This window comes from Staurois parvus, unplaced genomic scaffold (genome assembly GCF_062004578.1).
Source record: "Staurois parvus isolate SC_StPar_1 unplaced genomic scaffold, SC_StPar_1.0 ptg000415l, whole genome shotgun sequence".
Lineage (NCBI taxonomy): Eukaryota > Metazoa > Chordata > Amphibia > Anura > Ranidae > Staurois > Staurois parvus.
The window spans coordinates 484601-497763 of record NW_028318211.1 but is presented as its reverse complement, the minus strand read 5'-3'; the positions used below and the strand labels follow the sequence as shown (position 1 = coordinate 497763).

General features: G+C 44.8%; 1 protein-coding gene across 3 annotated transcripts in view; it reads left to right on the top strand.

Annotated features, from left to right (window-relative positions):
• The first annotated feature begins 361 nt into the window (after window positions 1-361).
• NDRG2 (NDRG family member 2) overlaps window positions 362-13163 on the top strand; it is an 88386-nt gene continuing 75584 nt past the window's right edge. Inside the window, exon 1 of one of the 3 annotated variants that reach the window (XM_089687013.1) lies at window positions 362-510. The gene's annotated coding sequence lies outside the window, so the exon portion shown is untranslated. Of the gene's footprint in view, window positions 511-4018; window positions 4156-4306; window positions 4326-13163 lie in introns of those variants that run through there. The other 2 variants (XM_089687012.1, XM_089687014.1) reach the window with 2 other exon arrangements.

Genomic DNA, 13163 nt, shown 5'->3' with positions numbered 1-13163 from the left:
AGTACAGCCTTCCCCTGGATGGATGGGGTGTAGTACAGCCTTCCCCTGGATGGATGGGGTGTAGTACTGCCTTCCCCTGGATGGATGGGGTGTAGTACTGCCTTCCCCTGGATGGATGGGGTGTAGTACAGCCTTCCCCTGGATGGATGGGTGTAGTACAGCCTTCCCCTGGATGGATGGGGTGTAGTACAGCCATGATCCCGTTGTCCCCTCATATCGGTTGTTGCTGGGTGTCACATTACACATCTCAGCCGTGATATTCATGCAGCCCGGTGTCTTTTTGTCATGGATGTTGGTCTGGCTGTCCAGAGGCTGTCAGATATCGGCGTCCCCCTGAGTCTCATAACAGTCTCTGTGTGTCCCTCCCCCCCCGGAGCCCCTCCCCCGGCTGTCTCGCTCTCTGGGAGTGTCTATGTGTCTTTGTCTGGGTGTCTCTCACATCTAGCAGACAGCTGTACAGAGAGGATCCGGGAAACAAGAGACAGTCTGCACAGGCAACCCCAGATCGCAGTGAGTGCTCCTTTTGTGTGGCCCCATAGGGCCCCTGAGTGATCAGTGGGAGGCATGCCGGAGAAGGTGACAGTGTGCACGGGCTGGGTGACTCGGTGTGACAGATGGCAGTTGTGTGTGTTGTGTGCCTTGTAGTGACATTTCGCGGAGCAGATGGCCTGTCTTTTCCCCATCGCCCCCTGCTCTCCTTCTGCAGCCACCTCCCTTTATTAATAGGATCGCTGCTCGTCCCACCGTGATCGGACTCAGCCTGATCGGATCGATCCTGCATAATACACAGCAATGATCAGATCATCACATACAGGGAGCGTGTGTGGGCACAGGAGCTCACACTCTACACAGATCTGCCATAAACAGAGAGCGTGGGCCCCTCCCACAAACACTCAGCCCCGCCCACATCGCTGGAGCCACACTCACAAACAAGCTGTACACTGGCCGCACGTGTAGTGACAACACACAGAGCACTCACCTGAGACACCCACCCACCTACCTACCGCCCTCCTCTATGTACAGGGTGACCGGTATGGGCTGCACATCAGGGACCCCTCTGAGGACATGGAGCCCCTTCATTACATTCACTGCCCTCCATCACAATGTACTGCTCATCCTAGAGTGGGATCAGACCTTTCCTGACCTCCCCACCAACCTGATCTCTATGTCAAGGTCAGAGATCCAACCAGCAAGGAGAGAGGGTGTGGGCTGGCATTGCTTCCCTTCCTGAAGACCCTAAGATGCTGGGAGTCTGGGCAGTGGGGATGTTGTATGGTGAGCCCAGATCTCTCGCTGAATAGAGAGTGTTATGGCATGGGCGGAATGACAACTCATGGGGCCCCCGGGCAATAGGTGATCATGGGGCCCCTGTGTCCTTGCCCATACTCAAAAAAGCCTATGAAAAAGGTACCAGGGGCATTTCATGGGGCCCCCTACTGACCCCGGGCCCTCGGGCAGTGCCCAAGTTTCCAAATGGTGAGTCCACCCCTGGGCATGGGTCATTATATATATAATTATTACTATACAGGATTTATATAGTGCCAACCAGGGGCGGACTGACCATTTGGAAACTTGGGCACTGCCTGAGGGCCCGGGGTCAGTAGGGGGGCCCCATGAAATGCCCCTGGTACCTTTTTTTTATAGGCTTTTTTTTGGTGTGCTTTGAGTTTGGGCATGGACACAGGGGCCCCATGATTCCCTATTGCCTGGGGGCCCCATGAGTTGTCAGTCCGCCCCTGGCGCCAACAGTTTGCGCAGTGCTTTACAAAATGAAGGTAGACATTACAGTTACAATTTGGTACAAGAGGAAACCGAGGGCCCTGCTCGTTAGAGCTTACAATCTAGGAATACACACACACTATGTTACCAAAACTATTGGGACGCCTGCCTTTACATGCACATGAACTTTAATGGCATCCCAGTCTTAGTCCATAGGGTTCAGTATTGAGTTGGCCCACCCTTTGCAGATATAACGGCTTCAACTTTTCTGGGAAGGCTGTCCACAAGGTTTAGGAGGGTGTCTATGGGAATGTTTGACCATTCTTCCAGAAGCGCATTTGTGAGGTCAGGCACTGATGTCGGACGAGAAGGCCTGGCTCGCAGTCTCTACTGTAATTCATCCCAAAGGTGTTCTGTTGAGGTCAGGACTCTGTGCAGGCCAGTCAAGTTCCTCCACCCCAAACTCGCTCATCCATGTCTTTATGGACCTTTCTTTGTTTACTGGTGTGCAGTCATGTTGGAACAGGAAGGGGCCATCCCCAAACTGTTCCCACAAAGTTGGGAGCATGAAATTGTCTTAAGAGTTCCCTTCACTGGAACTAAGGGGTCAAGCCCAACCCCTGAAAAACAACCCCACACCATAATCCCCCCTCCACCAAACTTTACACTTGGCACAATGTAGTCAGGCAAGTAGCATTCTCCTGGCAACTGCCAAACCCAGACATGTCCATCAGATTGCCAGGCAGAGAAATGTGATTGGTCACTCCAGAGAACACGTCGCCACTGCTCTAGAGTCCAGTGGCGGCGTGCTTTACGCCACTGCATCCGACGCTTTCATTGCACTTGGTGATGTAAAGCTTGGATTCAGCTGCTCGGCCATTAAACCCTTCCCATGAAGCTCTCTATGCACTGTTGTTGTGCTAATCTGAAGGCCACATGAAGTTTGGAGGTCTTTAGCTATTGACTCTGCAGACAGTTGGTGACTTCTGCGTACTGTGTACTTCAGCATGCGCTGACCCCGCTCTGTCATTTAACGTGGCCTACCACTTTGTGGCTGAGTTGCTGTTGTTCCCAGTTGCTTCTACTTTGTCTGTGGAATATTTAGTAGCAAGGGAATTTCAGGGATGGATTTATTACACAGGTGACAACCTATCACAGTACCATGCCAATTCACTGAGCTCCTGAGAGCGACCCATTCTTTCACAAATGTTTGTAGAAGCAGTCTGCATGCCTAGGTGCTTCAGTTTACACACGTGGCCATGGAGGTGATTGGAACACCTGAATCCAATGATTTGGAGGGGTATCCCAATACTTTTGGCAATATAATGTGAAAATATATATATCATTTTAGGCAGACCATAGACAGGCAATATGTCACTGAGGTAGGCTGCCATTGGGCCTTCATTGATATATGGGTGCAGGGCATGCACTGGTAGACTTAAAATGACACTAAACTCTGGTGAACAAAAAGAAAATCTATGTAAGTACGTTTTCTTAAATCAAAAAAACCCCTTCTATTGCTTTCATTCTCCTCCGAATCATTTTGTTAATTTCTGCCTTGCTCCCGCTTCCCATTAGAGGGTGACTACATTCATTCTCCATGATCTCACTGTATTTGGGAACTTAGTCACCCTTCCTTGCCTTCCTCCGCTATGGATTAGGGACCATGGCCTTTGGGGTTTGTAGTGTACATAGCACAGTGTATTTGACCACAAGTCACATGCACTACTCGTTCCAAATGAAAGTGTGGGGAAAAGGAGAGTTTCGGGAGCTCACAAAGGATCTTACAAGGAGACAGAAAAACACAGTAATAAACAGTTATATGAAAAATAGATTTCAGGACCATTGTGTGTATGGATTATTTTAGAGAATAAGGATAACATTCAGTGTCACTTTAAAGCTGAGCTCCTGGAATGTTTTATTTTTAAACTTACACAGGTCCAGCTTGGTTACATGTAATTATCCATGTGTTCCTTTTGGAGGGCTGCTGGGGATGCAGGAATTCACTAGTAGTCTGCACTACATACAGTTAGCACTCATTCTTTCCAGGTGCTGCTTAAGCAACTTGATGTCTGTACACTGAACATAGGGGGGTTGTTCACTTGGCACCCCTGCCATTTATAAAACCTCCTGTTTTTTTGTTAATGAATACAATTAATTTTCTGATTGGACAAGGTGGAGAGGAGGGGTGGATGTTGTCACAATCATCACCTTGTCCAATCAAAGAATGCCTTGTGTTCATTGAAAAAAAATTATAAGACATTTGGTGAATGGTGCCAAGCAAGCAACCCCCTGGGTACAGAGAAGTTGTTTAGCAGCACCTGGAAAAGACCAGCGATGACTGTATGTAGTGCAGACTACTAGTGGATTTCTGCATCCTCAGCAGTCCTCCAAAAGGGACACATGGATAATTACATGTAACCAAGCCGGACCAGTGTAAGTTCAGTTCAGGCACTCCAGCAGCATTAGGAACAGGACAGTGCTGACTGTATGTAGCACAGACTACTGCACTGACTTTTTGCATCCCCTGCCACCCTCTGGAGGTGACATATGGATGATTACCTGTCACCAAGCTGGACCAGCATGTCTCTTTTTCACAGAAGAAGGTACAGTTACTTGGTAACATAGGGGGTTATTTACTAAAGCTGCATGGTGCAAAATCTGGTGCAGCTCTGTAAAGAAACCAATCGGCTTCCAGGTTTTATTGTCAAAGCTTAATTGAAGAAGCTGATTGGTTACATGTACAGCTGCACCAGATTTTGAGTGTACCAGTTTTAGTAAATCTCCCCCATAGTGATTTTACAATCTTGTTAGTCCCTACAGTCTGTTTTGCAGGTAATTATGTGGAACTATTTTTTATAATGTAACCGTTCCTCTTTCAGTCCTAGTCTGTAAATATCTGGATGGGATAGCATTGCCTGTATGTTGTAAGCTTGTGACGGATGTTGGCTTTCTGCATACTGTGATTTTGTTTGTTTGTTTTTGTTGTTTGTTTGTTTTTTTTAGTCCTCATGCACACTGGATGTTATTACAGCGGCTGTTTTGGGCTTTTGACTTTTTTTCTACAGCCAGTAAACTCCCCAGCATGTTATCCTATGTGTCCATGCACACATAGACTGTAATCAACATTTTTTTGGCAGGGATGTTTTTTGAGTGGAAAAAAACCCCAGGACTAGTGGGTTTCTAGAGGAGTTTTTTTAGCTGTAAAACACTCTAATGATGAAGAACGTGGTAAATTGTAGCAAACCAGCGTCTTTGGACTTTTTTTAACTTAAAGAAAAAAACTCTAAAAACCGCAAATGCGAAAAAACACGGCAAAACGCTAACAAATGCTGAAAAACTCATGTTTTTAACGTGACTTTACACAGCTAACATTACCAGCGTTATTAAAAGGCCCCGTGTGCATGGAGCCTAATGCATAGTTCGAATTCCGAACGGTTTTTGTACGAAAATCGGACCTAAGAATAATCGGCCGATTTTCGCTCTGTTATAACATGAGGCAATGGCATTGGCTGTTTTTCATGGGTCCTCCCCATTTCGTTTATCGGGCATGCTGGAAAATTCATCAAAAACTATCGATTTTCTAAATCATTGGTGGCACCATTGGATTACAGAACGAACAAGGTTTTGATTTTTGGACGAAAAATCATTCGGAATTCGAAGCATTTATGGCCTGCATAAGTCCTAATTTATACTTGTGTGATTTTCCATGCACGACAAAAGGAATCCCATTATTGTCTATGGGGTTTGTTCACACCTCTTCAAACTTCTATGCAACTAGAAAAAAAAAAGGTATAGGTGCTTTTGGTGTGACGTAGAGCATTTATGGTCCCATGGACTTCAATGAGATGAAAAACACATCAAAAATGCATGCAAATGCAGACGCACAAGGGTGCACCTAGCATTAAACAATTTCACACTGCAGTGATTTTATATCACTTTACAGATCACCTTGATTCATCATTGGGTTAGTGTTCGAGAATGGCGTGTGTGTGTGTGTGTGTGTGTGTGTGTGTGTGTGTGTTATTTATTACACACAAACTTTTTTTTAATCTTGTGCTGAAAAAAAATGATCATTTATGACAAATTTTTCAAACCCCTTTATCCTTTTGATTATGCCTAAAAAGCTCAAAATTTCTTTACCAATTGTAATGAAACTAGACATATAAATATGTATTGGTTTGGAATGTAAGCAGTCATTGGGTTCAGCTTACCACAGAAGCTCTCGGGAATAGTTTATTGATTTCCTTCTTGGCTAATGCATGATAAGAGCCACCCATATGACCGAGTGCTATTAGTCCCATAAAAAGGACACTGGATTGCTATTGTTTTCCAGCTGATTTGTGTATACAAGCACAGAATGCAACAGATGTCCATTAATCAGTGTTGGGGGGTCATTCAGATAAGTGTTACATTGCGCTGTATTGTGTAATATAATTGCATAAATGTCCGGGGTACATGGTTAATAACAATGTATCTACTTCTTAACATGTATTTAATCACAAATACTGGAACGCTGGGGAAATGCCTATAACATACACAAGAACGTATTTAAGAATACATCAAATGCAGCACAAAAAAAAATTTTTGTTTTTTTTATTTTCCCCTTCTTCTTTTGACGTGTTGCTGTACTTTGTAAAACGCCTTTCATGTGAATGAAGAAATAGACTATGTAAGTAGAAGGTGCATAGAGAAGTCTGCGTTTCATCGTGTACATTCATCCTGACGACCTCTCGGCAGGGGGGTTGAAAGATTAGTAGGTTGCAAGCTTCACTAAAAACAAGGATTGATGTAGCCAGCTCATTGTTCTGTATGTTAGCGGATTAAAGCAGGGCTGGATGTATCCTAGGAGCCAGGTAGCCAAAGACGGCTCCTTAAAAATGACAGTTGGCACCTCCGGGTACATTCACATGAGCAATGGAGTACGGATAGTTTGCTGCTTTCAGAGGCAGCCAACCGCCACCTCCTGGATGCAGGAACACTGTGCTATGGCTGTATATACACTGGCCAATTAACAATTGTGCGTGGCCACAATTGCGCAGAAATGGCAGCCCTGTACACGTCCAGGATTGGTAAGGGGCTCTATTCACATGTAAGTGCTCAGACGACAAGTTACATGCTAGCAGCATTGGTGCTGGCCGTAGCTTTGTACAGACTACAAATGTAACAGCCGTCACTATTTGTACACATTGTATGCAGCATTTACAGCCACTAGCAAGAATCAGATTTTTGCCAGCGGCCGACTCTAGGTGCTGCTATTTGCCCGTCCGAATGTAGCCTAGCTTTTGAGGTTTTCACTAGTTGTCAATAAAGGTTGCTCCTAAAAAAACAAAACAAAAAAAAAATTCTGCTGGCTCCTGAATTCCATATTAACCCTAGGTTCACAACTAAGCGTTTTCTGCAGTGTTTTGCAGAAACGCACTACTGTCCATTTAACATGATTTCCTATGTTCACATCTGTGCGTTTTCACCTGGTGCGTTTTTTGGGAAGAGTCAGGGACTTGTTTGAACGCAAAAAGTTGCATTTTTGGTTCTATAGACTTCAATGGAAACGCTGCATAAAAGCATGTATTGCGTTGTTACCGCATTTTGTTATGTTTTGCATTTTAAATCTGCCTAGCAACAAGAAAAAGAAATGGAAAAAAAAAAGCAAAATACATCAACAACTCATCAAAAGCGCAAAACGCAATGCAGAAACGGCTCAAACGCAACTTGCATAGGTGCAAACCTAGCCTTAAGGATAAGTTCACCTTTGGGACCATGTTACATGTTCCACCCCTTTTTGGGTGGAACATATAACGTTCCCATAGCTGCAGCCACGCTCGCCGTCCCCCTTCCTCTGACAGATAGTACGGGGATACGTTTCAGCGTACTATCTGTCAAATTTGAAAACATCACGGCCATGCAGGGCTCCACCCACACGGCTGCATCATTCATTTATGGACTTCCATGCAAGTCCCAACAGCCGTAGCTGCTGTCAGCTTGTAGTTTTCTATGAACTACCACAGTGCTGTGGAGCACCGTGGTAGTTCATTGAAGCTTGCTGTCAGTATATCTGCTTGGCCATACATCCCGTAATGGGCACGCAGATATTCTGACAGGTCTGCAGGAGACCTGCATGACATCAGTGATCTTCTGATCGCTGGTGCAATACTTTACCTGCAAAAAAAGTGCATTTATTATTTTAGTCTAAAAGGTGAACTTATCCTTTGTTCACCCCTGATTTATAGGATCAACCCACCTAAAAATGATATCTTATTTTCTGTTGTTTGCTTCAGTGTTAAATCAATCAGTGCTTCTCTTATGCCAGCAGTTTTCTACATTTGAGTTCCCAGATCTGTATGAATGCTGTAGAAATGACTTTAATATATGGTATATGGAATGATGTAATCAGTAAGATTGGGATTTTGCAGCACAAGGAGTGAGACACCAAAGTCTGTGTGAATGGATTGAGGGGTACTCTTGGTGCAGGGGTCTTAAAGACATAAGAAACCAGCTGTTAAATCTAAAGCTGGCCATAGTTGGATCAGAAATTGTCTGGTTCAGCAAAGACTGGTTAAATTTCAGTCCATCTAGGGTCATTCCCACTTGAACAAAGTTGATCTTAAGACTGGCTTCTCTCGAATGGGAATGTTTGAAAATTTTTCTACGATCAGCGCTGCAGCCGATTGGTCAGTGTATTATGACAGCAGAGGGGACCTTGCTGTGAGAATACTATAGCACAGCATGGAGAATTCCTCCATCCTCCTTGAATGTAAGTCGGTACAGCTGCTGCATCCCAGCAGACATCAATGGGACTGCCTGTACACAGATGTACATAACACCCTGTGCATCCCATACAGGCATAGACAGACCTTCAAAAGAGTGTATGGATAGGTACACCCATGTGAATAAGGCCTAACATGACAGTTGATGCTGAAGACCCGGTTCACATATATGTGAATTGAATGCATATTAATCCGCATCCGATCTGCATGACATGTAAACCAAAATACTTTTCTATGGAGCCGGTTCACATTTGTGCAGACTGGCCGCTGTGCGGGTAAAAAAAGATAAAGATCCTACTATGGCCATCTTAAAGTGTTACTAAACCCACAACAGTAAAAGCAGTCTGTATATGCAGTAAAGCATGCTTGTTATACTCACTGTGGAACCTAAGGGGTTAATCCTCTGCATTGTGTAAAAAGGCTGTTGGATCCTGTCTTCTCTGATCCTCCCCTTCTACAGTCCCCAATCCATCTGCTGATAGTCAGTGTTGTATTTAGGTTTTGTGCTGCCTTAGGCAATACAAAAATCATCCGTCCTCCCTGGAGAGAAAACCTGACATTGATCAACAACACCCTTGACCCCCCCACCCCCACCCGAGAGAGCCTTTCACTACCTCTGCCCCCCTCATATACTGGCAACCCCCCCTTGCAAGAGAGAGAGAGACCCTCACCTTTGCAGCTCTGGATAACCCCAGGAACGAGAGTTGAGTTCTGCATACACCGTCAAGCAGCCTGCAGCCTCTCTCGGATCCCACCTGGTACCTATGCCGTGTCTGTCCCTTCTTCCGGGGGAGCGGTGCTGCCCTCCTAAAATAAAAAAAAAATAAGAAAAATGACACCCTAGGCAAATGCCTTGTTTGCCTTGTGCTGAATACTCCCCTGCTGATAGTAAAGAGCCTTGGGGGCAAGCTGCACATGCTCAGTTTGGTGTGTATTGCGTTTTTTTTTTTCTTCTTTGGGAGAGTGCATGTGATCAGCACAGGGTCAATCTTTACTGTCCACACGGGGTCAGGGGTCCTGCAGCCTCATAGGACAATTGGAGAAGTAAAACTCCTCCTACAAGCTTTAACCAGTGCTCTGCTGGACACTGATGGAAGACTGCTCTAACTGCTGATGAGAAAAGGTATTTTTCAGTATATATTTACTAAAGTAATTGCATTTCCATGTTCTGTGTACTGTGGGAGACCAGATATGGTGAATGCATGGATTTAGCAACACTTTAAAGCTTGCCACGCACAGAGTAAATTTCTACTGGTTGATCATTATGGGTGGCCCTGTTGACACACTCCTGCCTGACATTCCTTGTATGCAAAATCGAAGGAGTCAGGCGGAGAATTGTTGGTCAAACACCGCCTGCATCCTATCATATGGAGGTGCGGGTATTTTGACAGCTGGCTGCACCGGCTCTTGGAATACGGTAGTAGAAGCTGAAGATTTGTCTATCTGCTCTCTTTTGCATAGATGGAGGAGCTTTTAGATCTATGTGTTTATGGCCAGATACAGCCTACCAGAATCTAGAGATAAAATATCTGTTTTATTACTTTTAGTTGATAATTGCTTTAACAGTATATCCTATATGTAGCCTGATAGGCATAGAAGACCGCTTCATTCTTTTGTTGCAGAAAGTTCCTATATCAGTGACTGATGAGCTACAGGGGGCTTCAGTATGTTTGATTTATGTAATACTTGAGAGGACTGCCATACTGTAGACCTAATAGATGAAATGATGGTCAGAGACTCTGCGCATGCTACATTTTCAGTCTAGAGACATGCTGCAGAAGACCCGGAGAGACTAGAAGAGATCAATACTATTACCCGTTATCCAGAGTTCCCACAACAGACTGCTGAGATTCAAGGGCCACACATCATATACCAAGGGGCCACAGGTTGGGCACCATGGTCCTGTATACTGTATATAATATAACACCTGGATGGAAGTTGTGTACTCAATGGCTGACACCACTTCACTAGACCTCCTTGTTTTTGGATTATTCTACAGTAATACATTTGTAACTGATCATGTACTAAAAAGTCTAGTCTAGGCTCATGAGAACTGATTGTATAGTGTGTACATAAATCTTAATGTATGCCTTTAAAAACAATGTTCTTGGTATTTTCCATGCTCTGAATATGAATAGCAGGAGAAGGATGACATGTTATCGCCCTGCAGCATGCTTTCCCTTGTTACATGCCAAGCGTAATGCTGGGCAAACTACAGTGACATAGAAGAGAGGCTGGGTTAGCTAAATGACTGAGCTGCCTGAAGCCAATTGTGTATTTATTCCAGATTCGTGTACAGTTTGTTCTAGATAGGACTGGTCCCGCGTTGAAAGGCTGCATACCTCAATCAGTCTCGTTACACTTGTTATTCCTCATTCGCAAAGCAAATTGTTGCAATTGAAAGACGCTTTCCTTGAGAATCGTCTTTTTGAAATGTTTAAAGAGGGAGAACCTGATTTTATATCCCTGGTAAACAGAGGAGGAGATCTACTACTAATCTGATGGAGAAAACCTGCTCTTTGGGGAGAGACTTTCACCATTCAGGTTGAGCTAGAATGCGGAAATTTCCATTCCCAAAGAAAAGTGTCCATTGGCGGGGGTTTCATTAATGATCTGCCTAGAAGCTACTTGAGCTCTGGAACACTGGGGAGTACTTAGAGTTCAGCTAAAAAGAGAGCTTTTCAAGACTGACAAATGGATTTCAGTCCACCACCACTGCCTTTAAAGCCCAAGTTTAGTCCAAATAGAAAAAACAAAAATCAGCACAAGGGTCATGATTTACTATTAATCTGATGTGTCCATTGTGCTGCTGGCTCCTGGATTCCTTGAACTCTTCATCCTCTAACCCCCCTTTCCCCTTACCGCCTTAATTTTCCAGTGTGATGGAAGTTAAAGGAACCGATGGAGCTGTCACAGTCTTTCATTGAGAGTGCCCGATTATGCTTGCCCTATCCAACCAGCTCATCCATTCACAGGAGCTCTACTCCAGCTTCTATAAATGAAGGATAATCTAGGAATGGAGGACGAGCAGATGATTGAAATCTGTACACGTTGCTTGAATGGGAAAATGTTTAGCTCCCCTATTCATGTGAGCATTTTTCCAGCTTGTTTCCTTACACCTGACTACTCTCAACATGTGGAATAACATTCTTTCTAATTGTCCCTGTTCACACGTGTACACTCAGTTGCCCTATGCTCTAGATTGTACCCTGGGAAAAGTATGTGATTTTTTTTTTTTGTTAATCGTATACAAGTGTTTTTGCACCCCTAGACTTCAGTGGGCGCACCTGTTACCATCTGAGACACGTGCATATAAAAAACTCATGTCTCATGCCCTTGGCAAGCCCAGGAAACAAACACATGAAACGCCCGCTTCAAATCAGAAAAAATTCACTCTGCTCAGGTGGGAATGCAGACTCACGCTGAACCAAGACTGGAAAAATAAATACCGTTGTAGTGGGATGCCCCATACTGCAAGAGGTAATGCTTGCTAAGTCTAGGGCAGCCTTTCTCAACCAGGGTACCCAGGCATCCAGGGGTGTCTTGAAGTTTCTTCAGGGGTGCCTTGGCAAAATGTCTAAAAATTGGCCAAAACTTGTATACAAGTCAGAGGGTGGAACAAGCCTGCCTTTGTTACACAAAGCCACAGGTCTTCATTGTGCACCATTATGGCCTTCTAGCCGCAGGCGTCCTGACAGCCAATAACATCGTCAGTTGATAAGGAGGATGTCAGCTGCCTGCACAGCATCCTAGTTTGACCCTCCCCTGCCCCTCTCCATCAGTGCTGGGGTCACATTAGCTCAGTGATGAAGAAAAACTGAGGGAGAAGAGAAACAATGTAAGACTCTCCATGATTTTAAAGGGTGCCTCGGGACTCTCCTTAATTTTAAAGGGTGCCTTGACTGAAAAAAGGTTGAGAAACACTGGTCTAGGGGGTACAGGGATAAGGAGTACCCTTACTTTCCTTATTCATTTTACCCCCCCATCTCACTTGCTCCCTCTATCTGTGTGACCAGGTCCCTGCAGCCCCATCTCTAAGGTGCTGCCAGCTGCATTCATATGGTTGGCTCCTCCATATACAGTACAGGGTTAATAGCTTTGCATTGTCCATAAAGACACAGAGGAATCACCCACAGCCTGGAGCTTTGGGGATGAGAGGACAGGGCCTAGCTTGCTGGAGAGAGGTATCAGGGTATCTAGACATAACAAGCATTTAAAGTGATATTAAAGGCAATTTTTTCTTTTAAAAAAATTACAAACAAGTCATACTTACCTGCTCTGTGCAGTTGTTTTGCACAGAGCAGCCCCGATCCTCAGGTTCCCCCCCAGTGCTCCTGGCCCCTCCCTCCTGACGAGTGCTCCCAGAGCAAGCAGCTTGCTGTGGGGGCACCAAAGCAGGCACACTCCAGAGCCACTGCTCTGCGTGCTCAGTTTGAACTTCAGCAAGTCGTCTTCACTATGTCTAGATGCCTAAATGTATTGAGTTGCATGTGATTGGCTGATTGGCAATTTGTGTTATAAAGCAATTGAACAGGTTTACCTAATAAAGTGGCCGGCAAGTGTATGCTGCCATTAAAGACCCTTCTGGAAATGCAAGCTGAGTGAAGAAATGGCAAACCAGATACTCCTGTGCTTAGGGATGGACTCTGTATAGATAGGACCACATCACAAATTTCT